Source organism: Lontra canadensis, unplaced genomic scaffold (genome assembly GCF_010015895.1).
Source record: "Lontra canadensis isolate GAN:19392208 unplaced genomic scaffold, GSC_riverotter_1.0 scaffold229, whole genome shotgun sequence".
Taxonomy (NCBI): Eukaryota; Metazoa; Chordata; class Mammalia; order Carnivora; family Mustelidae; genus Lontra; species Lontra canadensis.
The window spans coordinates 254,641-273,292 of record NW_022631223.1 but is presented as its reverse complement, the minus strand read 5'-3'; the positions used below and the strand labels follow the sequence as shown (position 1 = coordinate 273,292).

The window sequence follows — 18,652 nt, the reverse complement described above, 5'->3', positions numbered from 1 at the left end:
AAAATTGGACAGCTATGTGTAGAAGAATGAACCTCGACCATTCTCTTACACCGTACACAAAGATAAACTCAAAATGGATAAAAGACCTCAACATGAGACAGGAATCCATCAGAATCCTAGAGGAGAACATAGGCAGTAACCTCTTCGATATCAGCCACAGCAACTTCTTTCAAGATATGTCTCCAAAGGCAAAGGAAAAAAAAAAGCAAAAATGAAATTTTGGGACTTCATCAAGATCAAAAGCTTCTGCACAGCAAAGGAAGCAGTCAACAAAACAAAGGGGCAACCCACAGAATGGGAGAAGGTATTCACAAATGACAGTATAGACAAAGGGCTGATATCCAAGATCTGTAAAGAACTCCTCAAACTCAACACACACAAAACAGATAATCATGTCAGATAATGGGCAGAAGACATGAACAGACACTACTCCAAAGAAGACACAAATGGCTAAGAGACACACGAAAAAATGTTCATCATCACTAGCCATCAGAGATTCAAATCAAAACCACACTGAGATACCACTTTACACCAGGTAGAATGGCCAAAATTAACAAGACAGTAAACAACATGTGTTGGAGAGAATGTGGAGAAAGGGGAACCCTCTTACACTGTTGGTGGGAATACAAGTTGGTGCAGCCACTTTGGAAAACAGTGTGGAGATTCCTCAAGAATCTCCAAAAATAGAGCTTCCCTATGACCCTGCAATTGCACTACTGGGTATTTACCCCAAAGATAAAGATGTAGTGAAAAGAAGGGCCATCTGTACCCCCAATGTTTATAGTAGCAATGGCCACGGTTGCCAAACTGTGGAAAGAACCAAGATGCCCTTCAACAGACGAATGGATAAGGAAGATGTGGTCCATATACACTATGGAGTACTATGCCTCCATCAGAAAGGATGAATACCCAACTTTTGTAGCAACATGGACGGGACTGGAAGAGATTATGCTAGGTGAAATAAGTCAAGCAAAGAGAGTCAACTATCATATGGTTTCACTTATTTGTGGAGCATAACAAATAACATGGAGGACATGGGGAGATGGAGAGGAGAAGGGAGTTGAGGGATACTGGAAGAGGAAGTGAACCATGAGAGACTATGGACTCTGAAAAACAATCTGAGGGTTTTGAAGGGGCGGGGGGTGGGAGGTTGGGGGAGCTAGGTGGTAGGTATTAAGGAGGGCATGTATTGCATGGAGCACTGGGTGTGGTGCAAAAACAATGAATACTGTTATGCTGAAAAGAAAAAAATTAAAAAAAAAGAAAGGGAAAAAATAAATAAATAAATAAATAAATAAATACACACTGAGATACGACCTTACACCAGTTAGAGTGGACAAAATTAACAAAACAGTAAACAACATGTGTTGGAGAGGATGTGGAGAAAGGGGAACCCTCTTACACTGTTGGTGGGAATGCAAGTTGGTGCAGCCACCTTGGAAAACAACACTTAGGAAATTAATACTAGAGCTCCCCTATGACCCTGCAATTGCACTATTGGGTATTTACCCCAAACATACAGATGTAGTGAAAAGAAGGGTTATCTGTACCCCAATGTTGTTAGCAGCAATGGCCACAGTTGCCAAACTGTGGAAAGATCCAAGATACCCTTCACCAGACAAATGGATAAAGAAGATATGGTCCATCAGAAAGGATGAATACCCAACTTTTGTAGCAACATGGACGGGACTGGAAGAGATTATGCTGAGTGAAATAAGCAGAGAGAGTCAATTATCATATGGTTTCACTTATTTGTGGAGCATAACAAATAGCATGGAGGACAAGGGGAGATGGAGAGTAGAAGGGAGTTGAGGGAAATTGGAAGGGAGGTGAACCATGAGAGATATGGACTCTGAAAAACAATCTGAGGGGGTTGAAGGGGCGGGGGGTGGGAGGTTGGGGGAACCAGGTGGTGGGTATTGGAGAGGGCACGGATTGCATGGAGCACTGGGTGTGGTGCAAAAACAATGAATACCGTTACTCTGAAAAGAAATAAAAAATTTAAGAAAGAAATACTAAGGACCATAGCTCTTAATTAATAGTTTGTTATTATGTTATTATCCTGCCATAATACTTTATGTACTTTTCCATCCGCTGTGACAGGGTTTAAATGCTTTAGTGTTCTTCTTACTAAAATTTGTTCTCTGTGAAGGTTCTGAGCTATAAGTCACTGAAAATATTCTATTAATAAAGACAGATATTCAAGTTAAAAAAATGGAAAATCTTCCTTAGATCTATAGTTCCTATTAAAAAAAAAAGATATGGTCCATATATACTATGGAGTATTATCCCTCCATCAGAAAGGATGAATACCCAACTTTTGTATCAACATGGACGGGACTCGAAGAGATTATGCTGAGTGAAATAAGTCAAGCAAAGAGAGCCAATTATCATATGGTTTTGCCTATTTGTGGAGCTTAAGGAATAACATGGAGGACATGGAAAGATGGAGAGGAGAAGGGAATTGGGGGAAACTGGAGGGGGAGACAAACCATGAGAGACTGTGGACTCTGAGGAACTAACTGAGGGTTTTGGAGGGTAGGAGGTTGGGAGGTTGGGTGAGCCTGTTGGTGGGTATTATGGAGGGAATGTGTTGCATGGAGCACTGGGTGTGGTACACAAACAATGAATTCTGGAACACTGACATTTTTAAAAAATCATAAAAATATGTTTTAAAGTTCCACTTCTTTACTACAACAACATGGTCTAGATTCAATGCCTAGGCTTCTAACTAAATTTAGCATTGTATTTGTGACAGAGCTCTTCCTGTTTTTGCATCTCCTAAGTCTACAGTACCAATTTCTGCCCTCCTTCTTCTTCACAGAACACATATCAATGCCTTGGGGTAGTAAATTCTGGTAGCAAGGAAAACTATTTGCTCCACCTCTGATCAGAATCACGTTCCTTTGTTTAACCCAAAGTGTATCTCTTCTTAATATAAAGAGATAAGAATTTGACCATCAAAGAAAAGTATCACACTTCCTAAAGACATAAGCATTCCTCTTCCCTTAGTCACATGACATTTGTATATTCTACAGAGGGGATATTTGGTCTTCCTTAACTATGCCAAATTGTTTCTCTGTATTTCCCTCAATGGTTTTGACATTGATTTCATGAGCATTGTGTTGAGACATGGATTCTCATTTTCCCTGGTTTCCATTAGAAATGTGTATTGATAAATTCATTCTGACAATCAGCCTGGGTGGCTCAGTTGGTTAAGCATCTGCCTTTGGCTCAGGTCATGATCTTGGGGTTCTGGGATTGAGCCCTGCATTGCGCTCCCTGCTCAGAGGGGAGTCTGATTCTCCCTTTTCCCTGCCACTTCCCCCTCTGCTTGTGCACACGCTCTAATAAACAATAAAGTAAAATCTTTCTGAAAAAAGAAATGTATATTGATAAAATTAGATGGTTATCCTAGATCTTTAGAGTCATTTATTCCATCATTCTTACTATTCACATGGAGATTGAGGGAAAAAATATATATTACATATATCATATATATATATGTGTATATATATATATATATACACATATATATATATATATCATTATATGTATATACAACTCTCTCAAGCCAAAGTTAGATGGTGATAAATAATAAGTCAATTGTTAACAAGTCTATAGTGCTTCATGTATGTTATGCATTGTCTAAATGGTCTTCATATATTTACTTATATATTCCCTACAACAATGCTGTGATGAAAGCACTATTATTATCCCCCTTTTACTTTTGATGTTAATGGAGACAATATTAGTTAACTGAAAAAACAAAGCTCACCCAGCTAGTCAGGGGTGGAATCTGGGTTTAAACAAAGGCATCTGAATCTAGGGCACAAAATACTAAATCCTTCATAATTTTGCACTTCTGTAAATAAATGGTGAGAATAGTCCTGTTGGGATTGCTTTCCCAGAGGATTCTTATTTCCTCTTGTTCACAATTTACATCAACAGGCTTTAGTGAGTTGAAACTCAAAAGCTGAATAAAAGCAAGTCATGTTTGTGTAGAATTATTGTGGTTAAAATGATGATTCTAGAGATTGAAGAGGATGATGTGATGATTCATAGAATGATGAAAACAATACTGTTGTCAGAATCTCTTATTTTTCTTTCCAGAAATAACATTTGCTTTAACATTCACATGAAGATGAACGAATGTTCCAGTTATGTTGTCATTAGAAAATTCCTTTTATCTTTAAGCTGGTATAGGATCTCAGAAAACACCTCATTTCTTTTCCTCCACATTTCACTTTTCTTTGTGGGACTTAAACCCAAGCTCACTGACCTGACCATTACCCACTTAGCTATAGTCCATATAATGATACTTCTCATCATGAGGTTCTTGTCTACAGACATTTGGTGACATGGGGTATCCAAAGTGACTTCAAATGTGGAGTGATTGTCTTCCTTAAGGTACTGAGGGGACTCTCTACTTGTACACCTGCCTCTTAAGTGTGCTTCGGGCCATCACCATCAGCCCCAGCAGCTCCTGGCTGCTAAATTCAAACTTAAATCTCCAAATCCCATCCTGTGTTTATTTCTCTTCTTATAGGTCCTGAACATATCCATCTGTAGCAACTTGTTCCTCTGTACTTTGACCACACCCACCAAGACCCAGGCTAGTCTTTTGTTCCTCATGGAGCACTGTTCCTTTCTGCCCATGAGCTAAACAAGGACCTATGTTTCACACTGATGGCATTCAGAGATGTCTTCTTCATGGGTCTTAGCTCCTGTCAGGTGCATACATGATAATTCTCTTAAGAAGACATAGGCAGCAGTCATAGCATCTTCACGGCAAGAGTCTCTCCAAGAAGCTCCCCAGGAAAATGGGCTACTCAGACAATTATGCTGCTGATGAGTTGTTTTGTGATCATATATTGTATGGATTTCATTTCATTTTCCATGGGCAAGACATGGACAAATGACCCAATCTTGTTATGTATCCAGATGTCATGGCCAATGGTCATGACATTGTCAGTCCTTTGGTTCTAATCACTGGTGAGAAACAATAAAAATTATGCAAACCATGTAGGGGAGGAAAGGTCAGTGTTTAACAAAACAGCAATAGAAATATTTTAAGAGAAAAATATTTCCACTCTTGTTAGAGCAATCTTATGTTTTACAGAATTTTCTCTCCAAAAAAAATTGATTAAATATAGCATTAAAAATTTTCTGTCATAACATGATAATCTTAGTATCTATATGACTAAAAACTACATTGTAGATAATTTGGGCAGTTTTTTTTAAAAGATTTATTTATTTATTTGTCAGACAGAGATCACAAGTAGTCAGAGAGGCAGGCAGGGAGAGAGGAGGAAGCAGGCTCCCCGCTGAGCAGAGAGTCTAATGCGGGGCTCAATCTCAGGACCCTGGGATCATGACCTGAGCTGAAGGCAGAGGCTTTAACCCACTGAGCCACCCAGGTGCCCCTTGGGCAGTCTTTTTTTTGAGAATTATGTTGTCTAATGAAAATTCTTTTTATGAAAGATTGTTTTTTTTTTTATCTTTTTCTAAATTCCCTCCACTCTTGGTGGTTTTAATTTCTTGTATTAAACTCTTCTGTATTTTCACTAAAATGTATCTATGTGTGGATATCCTTTCTATATTGATATTGTTATATACCTCTTATTAAGCCTTATTCCATGTAAGTGATTATCCTTCCTAGGAAGTTCTAAATCTTTATCACTTCAAATACTTGTTCTTTTTTCCCCCCAGTATTTGTGAAGTTCCAATTCAGTGTGTGTTAAACCTTATTATTTTATTTTCTATGTTCCTTAATATTTTTCATATTTTCCATCATATTTTCCATATGTTCTATGAACTAAATCCTGAATAATCTCTTCAATCTATTACTCCAGTTCACTAATTCTCTCTTCAGCTGTCTTTAAACTGCTATTTCACACATCCATTAATAGTGTATTATATTTATTGTTTATTCCTAAGAGTTAGATTCATTTTTTTTAATCTGCCTGGAGTATTTTATAATTACATATTTTCTTCATATTTTATTAGTTTTGTATGTATGCCTTTCTAAAAAATGTTTTACTCTACTTAATAATAAATATCTGATATCCATGGAAATATAATTCCATTTTCGTTTTTGAGGGCTATTCTTAGTATTTTAAAATTTTAAATTATGGCTTCATATTTGGCAAATTTTAATTCATAGGGACACTGAAAATCCTAGTTGAGATGTATTTATCCAGTGAGGGGGGATTTGAATTCTCTTCCTCCTAGTATATGACACAAGTCTGGGGAATTTTCAGATTAATCTTTTGTTTAGATTTTCCTGGACTCTACACACATGGGGATAAATTTGAACTCCAAGCCAATATAAAAGCAATATTTTCTTCCCAAAAGAAGCCAACAAAGTAGCGGGGTAATTTCATTGTTAAGTTCCTTTACCAGATTTTCCAAGCTCACATTTTTGCTAAAGACATCAGTCCTTATGGACACTGGCTTTATGTAGGAGTCCTGTTCCTCCTCTATGCCTTGTGTGGATTCATGATATTGTCACCTGTCTGCATATAGCGGTCAAGATCCCCATTTCTAGGTTCAATAAACAACTCAAGAGGAACCCCATTTTCTCCATTTCAGATTCCTCTTCATATTATCCCCAGGATTTCCCACAGTTTTGTAAACTGTTACACATTTTTTAAAAGGCTGCTTTGTACATGGTTTATAACACATTAGTGGTGGAAATTTCTTCTGTGTTTCTAGTCTGTTTTATTACCGGAAGAACCACTACTTGTATATGAAAGAAAAAAATTTTTAGACTAACTATATAATACTTTGTTAAGCCACAGTGTCTCATGAGAAATACCAATTTTGTGATGTCTTTACAAATGCTTCAAAAAAATTCCAGGGATCTCTGTTTCCGTTTTTACCTCTTAATTTGGGAAGTGGTATGTTAAAGAATAATAATTATTATATTAAATAGAATTAACCCTATTAAAACCACCATTCAACTTATTAAAAAATGGGAGTCTATTCATATATTTGAAGCCCCTGTGCATCTTTCTCTAAATGCATTGAACCAAAAATCAAAACAAAAAATAAAAAAGTCCTCCCAAATGAATTGCTATCTTGATTATTACAATCATTTTCCTTGCTTTTCATTTTAAAGTTGTTACGATATATGTATATGAATAAATCATTAGCTTCCCTATGGCCCTGCAATTGCACTACTGGGTATTTATCCCAAAGATATAGATGTAGTGAAAAGAAGGGCCATCTGTACCCCAATGTTCATAGCAGCAATGGCCACAGTCACCAAACCGTGGAAAGAACCAAGATGCCTTTCAACGGACGAATGGATAAAGAAGATATGGTCCATATATACTATGGAGTATTATGCCTCTATCAGAAAGGAGGAATACCCAACTTTTGTAGCAACATGGACAGGATTGGAAGAGATTATGTAAATGAAATAAGTCAAGCAGAGAGAGTCAATTATCATATAGTTTCACTTACTTGTGGAGCATAAAGAATAACATGGAAGACATGGAAAGATGGAGAGGAGAAGGGAGTTGGGGGAAATTGGAGAGGGAGACGAACCATGAGATACTGTGGACTCTGAGGAACTAACTGAGGGTTTTGGAGGGGAGGGTGGTGGGGGGTTGGGTGAGCCTGGTGGGAGTATTATGGAGGGCACGCATTGCATGGAGCACTGAGTGTGGTGCATAAACAATGAATTCTGGACACTAAAAAGAAATTTTTTAAAAATCTAAATGCCAAATTAAATTGATGTTTCCATGTTAAAAAAAAAAAAAAAAGATATGTAGTTACTGGGGCACCTGGGTGGCCCAGTCAGTTAAGCACCTGCCTTCAGCTCAGGTCATGATCCCATGGTCCTGGGATAGAGCCCCACATCAGGCTCCCTGCTCAGTGAGAGCTTGCTTCTCCCTCTCCCTGCTGCTTCCCCTGCTTGTACTCTTTCTCTGTCAAATAAATAAATAAAATATTTAAAAAAAAAAGATATGTAGTTCCTTTCACAGATTATATATGTAGATAATTCTCAATGAAGTCCCAGTAGTTTATTTTTACTTTTGTTTCCCTTGCCTCTGTACCTAGATGTACCTACTAAGAAAGATGTACCTAGTAAGAAGTTGCCACAGCCGAGGTAAAAAAAGTTGCTGCCTGTGTTCTACTATAGGATTTTGATGGTTTCCCATCTCACATTTAGGTCTTTCATCTATTTTGAGTTTATTTTTGTGTATGGTGTAAGAAAGTGGTCCAGTTTTATTCTTTTGTGTATTGCTGTTCAGTTTTCCCAATACCATTTGTTGAGGAGACTGTCTTTTTTCCAATGGATATTCTTTCCTACTTTTCCAAAGATTAGTTGACTATATAGTTGTGGGTTCATTTCTGGGTTTTCTATTTTGTTCTATTGACCTATAGATCTGTTTTTGCCAGTACCATACTGTCTTGATCTTTCGAGCTTCAAGTTCAGAATTGTGATGCCACCAGCTTTGCTTTTCTTTTTCAGGGCTGCCATAGATAATTCTATATTCATTCCTGGTGACTTGGTTCCTATGCTAAGCCTTCTGTTTTGAGAATATCCTTGATGCATGAAGCTGTAGTTCATCAGCATTTCCATGGAATGGCATCACATGAATATAACAAAATGTCTTTTTCCAATCATCTGACTGTGTGCAGGTAAAAAGTCTCCTCTGAATATTACTCTAGATGTTTCCTGGTCACACACATAACATTTTTTCTAGGATGCATACAACTGAGAGAATTTATTTATTCCTAAATTATGCCTGTGTTATTTATATTAGTTCATGCTAAATTGTTTTCCAAATGGTTCTATAAATTTACCTCCTATACTTGCAGTATGTAAGAGTTTTCATTCTAACCAACAGTATAATCAAAGTTTTAAAATTCCTCCAATCTGGTGAGCTTGAAATTGTATCTTATTTTATTTTTTATTTCCTTGATTAATAATGAGGATAAGTATATTTTCAAATACACATTAAACGTTCTTGTTTATTTTTCCCTAAATAGCCTGTTCACATGTTTGCCCACTTTCCCACTGGGCTATTTGTAGGTTTATTATTAGCAGTCCATTTGATATTCTGTATATTAATAATTTGCCAATTACATACACTACAAGTATCTTCCCCCAGTTTGCAGCTTGTTTTTTACACAGTTCATGGTATCTCTTTTCAACTTTTAAACTTTTTATTATATAAAATATGGGATATAAACAAAAAAAAGGTAGTATAATATCAGCTATGTACTCATTACCCTTCTTCAAAAATCATGAGTTCATGGCCAATTTCATTTCATTTATAGCCACTACTCTTCCAACTTATTTTTTTAAGATTTTATTTTTCAGTTGAGAGAGAGAGACAGGGAGAAAACAAGCAGTGGGAGAGGCAGAGGGAGCAGGGAGCCCAATGCGGGGCTTGATCCCAGGACTCTGGGATCACAACCTGAGACAAAGGCAGACGCTTAACTGGCTGAGCCACCCAGGTGCTTCCTACCCTCCCATGTGATGCTGAAACAAATATCTCTAATAAATTACTTCATCAGTAAAAAGTCAATGTTTCTATTAAATAAAGGAATTTTCCTTTTTAAACATATTCACAATATCATTATTGCACCCCAAAATTTAACTTAATTAGATATATCATCAAATATCAAATGGCCATATTTTCTGTATTGTGTATATATCTTTAGTTTGTTTGTTTGAATCTGGTCAAGTAAAGTACCACAATACCTTGTGATTGATTGATATGTCTTTTTTTTTTTTAAGATTTTATTTATTTACCCGACAGACAGAGATCACAAGTAGGCAGAGAGGCAGGCAGAGAGAGAGGGGAGGAGGCAGGCTCCCTGCGGAGCAGAGAGCCCAACGCGGGGCTCGATCTCAGGACCCTGGGATCATGACCTGAGCCGAAGGCAGAGGCTTTAACCCACTGAGCCACCCAGGTGCCCCGATTGATATGTCTTTTAAAACAGCATCCATACATCCCAAGAAAGTAGTCTGGGACAGTTTCGGTTTTCATCATTTACTTTGTTTGCTAGCATAATCCAAAGTGACTAAAGAGTTATTTTTGTATTATTATGAATTCAGAGGCTTAAACATGTTTAATATGTTTCAACATATTGTATTTATTATCCTTACTGATGATCAAACTCTCCTGTCTTTGGTATATAGAAGTCTATTCATTGTGGCTTCTGGGTCCTCATAGTATTTGATAGCATAGCATCTACACTTCTTTGTATAAGAAATTCCAAGTTCATCTACCTTTTCTGCCCCAGACTTGAAGTCAGCCATTTCACCAACAGGTGAATGCTTTGTATAGGCCACAATCTGGATGCTAGAGAAATTCATTGCTATTGGGTTTGTAATTTTTCTTAGACATTCTTTATCAAAAACTGAAAGGTATTTTATTAAAAAATACATATGAGTTTACACTGATAATTTAAATTTGAATTAGAACAAAGGTTTTCACTATATTTTATCAATTTTATATATTTGTTTCTTTCTGATTTTATACCATCCTTTCTGCTTTTGTTTATATTTCAAATTTTCTATAATAAAAGAAGTTGAGAAAAGATATCATAGATGGTAAAAAAAAAAAGTTGCAAACCAGAAGATATTTGTAGGATATATTATTGACCAAGAATTAATAGTTCTCTAAATTTCCAAAATTCCTAGTTCTCAAAGGCATGAAAATCATTTCTATTTGCATTATCCCACATTACAATCTTATCCATTTACAATAAGACCTTGGACTAGTTACTTCATGAAGTCAGAAAGGCAAGGAAGAGATTTTTTGCCTTCCTGGTTCCACTATGATATTTCAAGATATGCTCTTAGCTGTAGTCAGCCTACTCATGTATGAGAAGCTTTGAGCCATGTCACCTTACTTTGGATTATTTCCCTGGGCTACATGCCTTGATCTTGTATTTTGCAGAACCTGATAACTCATTTATTTCCCTGCATTTCTTCCTTACTTCCCTACTCATTCTAAATTTATGCCATTTTCAGTCTTTCATATTTTTCATTTATATATTTATTTATCTAAAAATATTCTTGAGCCCTTAGTATGTGCCAGCTACTGAGTAAGGCTTTCAAGAGGAAATTTTTTTCATTTTTATTTTTTAACAGCATTATTGATGTGTGATTAATATAAGAATTGCACATATTTAATGTATACAGTTTGATGGGTTTGAACATATGTATGCACCTGTGGAACCAGGATTAATTTGTGATTGAGACACATACAGTCACTGCCCTCATAAATCTTACATCCTAATAGGGGATCCAGACATTAATAAAGTATTCACACAAATAAATGTAGAAGGCAAATATGGTGAATGCCATGAAGTACAGATGTAGTGTTTAAGGGATAAATATGTCCAAGGTATTATAGGAATTTTGAGCAATGGCCTATGAGGTTTAGAGATATGTGTAAAAGTGCAGAATGTACATTCCAGAAAGTGTGGAACTCATGCAGATAAACACAGGATCGAGAAATAGTTGATTTGAAGGGAGAACCATAGGCTATGCCATGTTTTAGGAATTAAAAGTGAGTCAGAGAGTACAATAGATCCCTGTAAGTGAAAAGTATCTCAATTCTTCACTGAAAAACCATCCTTCCCCCTTTTTCACTCCATGTAGTTCCACAGAGTTGACTCCAGCAATGAAATCATGAGGAAGACCTCTAAAAAGGTCAAATCCAGAGAGTTTCTCTCATCTACACTGACTGATACAGAGATAACCATGTGAACCATCATGAGCCTGTCAGGGAAATGAACTTTGTGTTAGGTTCCAAAACAGACATTATTCTTTCAACCTGCTGTACCTCTAACAAGGGCATAGGAGTTGATCCTGCTGTCCCTATCTGAAGCCTGATTCTAAAGCCAATACAGAAGCACCAAGCCCTCCAAGCCTACCAAGCCCAAAGCTGCAAAAATAGGAAACAAAGATTCTTCAAAGTGGATTGCTACATGTAATCATAAAAGAGCCTACCCTCTTGCCTCAGGTTTCCAGATCTGTGCACTCTGGCTTTGAGGTAAGCAGATCCATTTATTGAACATACAACCCTGTGTGTAGCAGCATCCCAAACCCACAAGGTTTTGGGTGTTCACAGATGGCTGTGCAGGGAGAAGATCTGTGGGCAGGGATTCAAATCCATACTCAGATTATGTCTACCCCAGTGCATAATATGTCACCTTCTCTCCCCACCCCTCGCCATGATCAGAGAAGTCCAACACAGTCAATCTGTCACTATGGAATATTTACATATCAAAGACTCAGTATCAACCTCTACATTTGGAAGGCTGGGTGCCTAGCAGTGGTAGCCATATCAGCCTTGGTGAGTGAAAAGTCACGGTGTTCACTCCTTGCAGAGCCATCTCTTCTGCCACGGCCATTTTGTGCATGGTCACAACGAATGTGGAGGAAGCTGGGCAAGAAGTTGAGTGATATCCACAGGATCATGATTATGGAGAATTCCCTCTGATATGGCTGCCTTTGGTGGGCATTTGGTGATAAGTATATACATATTCTGCCTACTCTGTGGGATTGATCCTCTTACCACCCTCCCACCTCCACTGCTGAAACCTGCTGGCCACCAATTTTACAAGACTGTTTTTTTCAAGGCCTTGATCAGCAAAGGCAAACTCTCAGTCACTGCCCATGAATCACTGTATATCTGTGCCTCAGGCCATCTTTTCTTCCATATATGGTGTCCAACCAGATGACCCCAACTTCTGTCTGCTAGGAGTGTTTCTTTATCACACTCCATCTCAGAGACCATCCCTGTGTGAAGTCATAGTACTACAGCTGACCATTTCCAGCTAGTGCTGGCCAATCATAGAAATCTGCTATGAAGCAGGCCCTGCGATTTTTTTCCTGTACTCTTGGCCGGTCATAGGGAACCCCACCCCCACCCCATGAGACTGTAAGTATAGACTGAGGGAGAGAAGGTAAAGCAGAGGAGAGATGACTGTGATTGTCTAAGTTCCCTGTCCATGAACTTTACTTGTGCCTATCGAAATGGCTTTGGCCCAAACTTGCATATGCCCAAATCAACTTATATTTATTTTATATGCATTTTTTGTGATTCAGTGGATCACATTATACCCAATTCATAAGACATTCAGTTTACATGTTGTCCCATGACCAGGTATCTACTTTCTTGCAGTGTTCATACAAAGTGGGAATAACTTTTTAATGGAGAGTAGTGGACAGCAGAAAAGGAGAAAGGCACAATCTTTCTCTTTATGGTCAGTGCTAATTCTACTGTAGGTTTTACCAGTGGAACCCTGCAGCCATCTGTCTGCCATGAACACCTCTGATACAGTTAGTTTTGCTGGGGCTTAAGGACCAAGAACCAGAGCAACTAGTCCTGTTGCAGAGACCTTTCTTGTTCCAAGTCCCACTCCAAACTGGGAGCCTTGTGGATTACCCTGTAAAGGATCAGCACTGCAGGTCCCAAAGTAAAGCACGTTGCCTCCAAAATCCTGAGACACTCACCATTATGACTTGTTCTTTGTTGTGAGTAGTACAATATGCAGCAACTTCTCTTTCACTTTCCTATGAATATCCCCTTTTGCTCCAGAGTTTTGGACTCTTAGGAACTCCAACTATTTGACAATGCTGCTGAGGTTTATCTCCCGCCATCTGGCACACTTAATCGTCTTAATAGGACAGTTATCTAGAGTGCTTCCTGTAGGGGCTTACTTAGCCAGAGTGACTCCATCTCGGTTAAATAGCCATTTTGTTGTTTGTGCAGTAAAACTTAAACGGACCCTGGCCCCCACCCCCAGAGGAACTTACTTAAAAGCAAGTCTAGAAAACCAGTAAAATATGGTCGATCAGTCCCTGGTAACAGAGCCCAAATACAAGGACAGGTCAGGTCAGGTAGAGACATCCAATCAGTAAAGCACACATACTATCTCCCTAACCACCAAAGAATGTAAACTCTACCTTTTGGGCACCAAACTAGGGTGCCAATTCTGACCAGAGTGATAGGCTAGTTCAAACAGCTACTATAGGGTAAACTGTAATTCAATTGGCCACCCACGTGTGACCTAACATGACTATGCAACTTTCTCTGCGTGTTACAATCTCATTGATCAGGCTCAACCACATGGCCTTTGCTCTATAAAAGCTAGTCTGTGAGGCTGGGGATGGTCGCTCTCTCTGTAAGAGACGGCCCTGGCCAGTTGGTTTGATTTTTGATACTGGCGCAAAATAAAGCTTTGCTTGACTTTCACTTTATATTAGTCTCTCTCCTTTGATCACGGACCCCATCACTTCCTAATGCCCGATCACCAGATCCCATTAGCATGGCGTCATGAACCAACATGATGATGTGGTGCATACAAAGATGAAAAGCTCCCCCAGACTTTATTATAATACAAAGGAGGAAAATGGGTATAGCACTTGGCAAAATAGTCAAGTAATTTTGTCCTTGCCTTATAAATGCAAACTTGTCTTTTATTATCAGTGGGAATGGAAAATCAAACACATGCCTGGATCTATTCCCCATGTGCCTCGCACCACATCTGCCTCCCCTCTACTGGCCATCCCCTGTGCTCAGGCTCCACCCAGATGCCTAGAATCATAGCTACAAATCATCGCCCCATGCTATGTTCACAATAACCTTTGGTCATTCTCCATCACCCACTGTTGAGCAGTCAAGTAGTCCCTAATCAGCAGCGTGGTGGCTCGCAGGGCATCAGGGATCAGTTATGGAGCTATAAGACTGGCTGGTTACACTTCCACAGAGTCAACCAGAAAGGATACAACAGGCCCAGAAGGATTCAGAATGGAGGGACACGTTATCAGGTCCCCACTCATCTGGTCCCAGAGGATGGCATAGAAATGGAGGGGCCACATGACAAATAGCACAATTGGCAGTTTGCTCTGCCACCCAAGAGCCAACTCTAAACTCCAGCCAAGTCATTTTCAGATTCACATGGAAGCAGGAAAGCTGTTTCTGACTAGAGTTTTTCTTCTTGTTGAAAAAATGTCCTTTAGAATTTTTAAAAATTTCAACAGAGCTCTATGTAAGTAGTAAGATTTCATATATTTTCAAATATTCTTGTGCCTTTTCCCCTCTAATAGCTTTAATTATATGTAGATTCTATTGGGAGCCACCAATTACTATGACCTCTCTGCATTTTGGAGATATTTACTCACTTTATTACTCATCTATTTTGCTGATGAGAAATCCACTGTCATTTTTACTGTTACTGATTTTTTGAAAAGTTGTCTCTTTCCCTTGAAGGTATTTAAGATTTTTCTTTATTCTTGATATATCAGTAACTTCTTCACTAGTGTTCAACTTCTACGTAAGGAAAAAAAAAAAAATCTGTGCTGCATTCTGGTAAAGAAGATCCCCAAACCCTGTAATTTGTGGGATTTTGCAAAGGTCCCATTATGTAGACATGATGGATTAAACCACTCATCACTGGTGATGAGACTGGTTTATTTTTTTTATTTTTATTTTTTAAAGATTTTATTTATTTATTAGAGAGAGAGAGAGAAAGAGCACAAGTAAGGAGAGCAGCAGGCAGAGGGAGAGGGAGAAGCAGGCTCTCTGCTGAGCAAGAAGCCTGATATGGGGCTCAATCCCAGGACCCTGGGATCATGACCTTAGCAGAAGGCAGCCGCTTAACTGACTAAGCCATCCAGGTGCCCTGATGAGACTAGTTTAAACTTGATCTTGACTTTTGAAGAATTTTTCCTTTCAACAGTCTTTTTTTTTTTTTTAAGATTTTACTTATTTATTTGACAGAGACACAGTGAGCGAGGGAACACAAGCAGGGGGAGTGGGAGAGGGGCAGACACTCAATGACTGAGCCACCCAGGCACCCCTCAATGATCTTTTATATTTCTAAGTGTTCCATTTTTTTTTCTTATCTACTTCTATTTATTTCTGTTTTAAGTTTTTATTTGAATTCCTGTGAGTTAACTTACAGTGTAATATTAGTTTCAGGTATAAAATGTAGTGATTCAACAATTCTGTATGCTTCTTAGTGCTCATCGTAAGTGTACTCTTTTTTTTTTTTTTTTAATTTGTCAGAGACAGAGGGAGAGAGAGTGAGCGAGCACAGGCAGACAGAGAGGCAGGCAGAAGCAGAGGGAGAAGCAGGCTCCCTGCCGAGCAAGGAGCCTGATGTGGGACTCGATCCCAGGACGCTGGGATCATGACCTGAGCCGAAGGCAGCCGCTTAACCAACTGAGCCACCCAGGCGTCCCCGTAAGTGTACTCTTAATCCCCTTCACCTGTTTTACCTATCCCTGCCCTCCTAGGTGACCATCAGTTTCTTCTCTATAGTTAGGTGTCTATTTTCTTGGTCGGTCTCTCTCTCTCTCTCTCTCATTTATAGCAACATTATCTACAATAGCTTAATTAAGCAAACAGCCCAAGTGTCCATTGACTGATGAATGGATAAAGATGTGGTACATATGTCTGCAATGGAATATTATGCTGCTTGTTTTTCTCCCCCTGGGATAAAATATTTTTTTAAAAAAGTTTTACTAATGTATAACTGATACTCTGTAAATCTATTTTAAGTATACAGTTGGGGGACACCTGGGTGGCTCAGTGGGTTAAGCCACTGCCTTCAGCTCAGGTCATGATCCCAGGGTCCTAGGATTGAGTCCCGCATCGGGCTCCTTGCTCAGCAGGAACCTGCTTCTCTCGCTGCCTCTGCCTGCCTTTCTGCCTGCCTCTCTGCCTGCTTGTGTGTACTCGCTTGCTCTCTCTCTCTCTCTCTCTCTGGCAAATAAATAAAATCTTAAAAAAAAAAAAAGTATACAGTTGGATGAGTTTTGACATATGTATGCACCCATGACACCATCTTCACAATTAAAATAATGTATCACCACCTGCAAAATTTTCATGAATTGCCTCTTCCCGCCTGATCCAACCCTATTCCCAGGCAACCACTGATCTATTTTATTCTTTTTTCTTAAGATTTTATTTATTTATTTGAAAGAGAGAGAGAGCAAGAGGGACATGCTTAGTGTGCAACCCAACATGGGGCTCAATCCCATGACTGTGAGATCATGATCTGAGCCAAAATCAACTGATTGAGCCACCCAGGCACCCCTGATCTGTTTTCTACTATTATGTTTGCATTTTGTAGAATTTTTATAGAAATGAAAGCACACAGAATGTACTTTTTATCTGGCTTCCTTAATTAAGATTCATCCATGCTGTAACAACATTTCAGTTTTTATTGCTGAGTATTCCATTGTATAAATATACCATAATTTGTTTAATCACTCACCTGTTAATGGGCTTTCTAGTAGTTTCCATGTTTTTGTTACTACAAACAAAGCTACTATGAACAGTCAAGCACAAGTTTTGTGTGGACATGTGCACATTTCTCTTGGATAAATAGGTAGGTGTGAAATGCCTGGGTCATATGGTGGGTGTGTGTTTAAACTTTCTAAAAACTGTCAAACTGTTTTCCAAAATGGTTGTACCATTTTGTACTTGATTCCCTTCTCCCTGTAACTGGGATTTCAATTTTTTAAAAAACTGAGGCGAAATTCACATAACATACAATTGTGTTAAAGTGTACAAGTTGGTGTTTAGCGCATTCACAATGTTGTGTGACCTCTCTCTAGTTTCAAAGCTTTTTCATCACCCCTAAATATCCCATACCCATTAAGTAATCACTTCCAATTCTTCCCTACTCCCTGGCAACCACTAATCTGCTTTCTGTTGCTTTGGAGTTGGCTATTCTAGAAATTTCATAAAAATGGACTCACACAGGAGCGCCTGGGTGGCTCCGTGGGTTAGGGCCTCTGCCTTCGGCTCAGGTCGTGATCCCGGGGTCCTGGGATTGAGTGCCGCATCCGGCTCTCTGCTCAGAAGGGAGCCTGCTTCCTCCTCTCTCTCTGCCTGCCTCTCTGTCTACTTGTGATCTCTGTCAAATAAATAAATAAATAATCTTTTAAAATAAGTAGATAAATGGACTCACACAATATGTGACCTTTTGCGTCTGGCTTCTTTCACGGGGCATGTTGTTGAAGCTTATCCAACTTGTATTATCAGTACTGCATTCCTTCATCTGGCTGAATACAGTCCACTGTATGTATGTATATGTGTATGTATATGTATATGTATGTATCACATTTTGCTTATCCATTTCTCTACTGATGAATATTTAGGTAGTTTCCATCTTTTGGTTACAGTCAAGAGTGCTGCTATGAACATTAATGATAAGTGACTTAATATCCATTTTCAATTTGGGGGAAATATACCTAAGGAAATTGTGAGATAATATGCTAACTTGGTGTTTAACTTTTTGAAGAAACTCCAAGGTTCCTATGTTTCTATATGCTTACTAACAGTTATTTTCCTGTTTGTTTTTTTAAATAATAGCCACCCTAATGGGTGCAGGGTGGTTATCTCATTGTGGTTTGAATTTGCATTTTCCTAATTGACAAATGATGTTGAGCACCTTTTCATGTTGGCCATTTGCATATCTTTAGAGAAATATATATAGGGCCATTATTTTGGACAGCAATAATTTGGCTATGAGCCTCCACTGACTTGAGGTAATGAGGAGCACTTAAACATTCTTGCTTAGCATATGCTTTCTAACTTTCTACTATGGAAAATTTCAAAGATATGAAATGAGTTATTCAATTAATAGTTCATAGATA

The 18,652-nt window shown here is 38.5% G+C and overlaps 1 pseudogene; it reads left to right on the top strand.

The window, feature by feature from the left end:
- Positions 1-4,144: 4,144 nt before the first annotated feature.
- Positions 4,145-5,009, top strand: LOC116862245 (annotated as a pseudogene).
- The last annotated feature ends 13,643 nt before the right edge of the window (positions 5,010-18,652 follow it).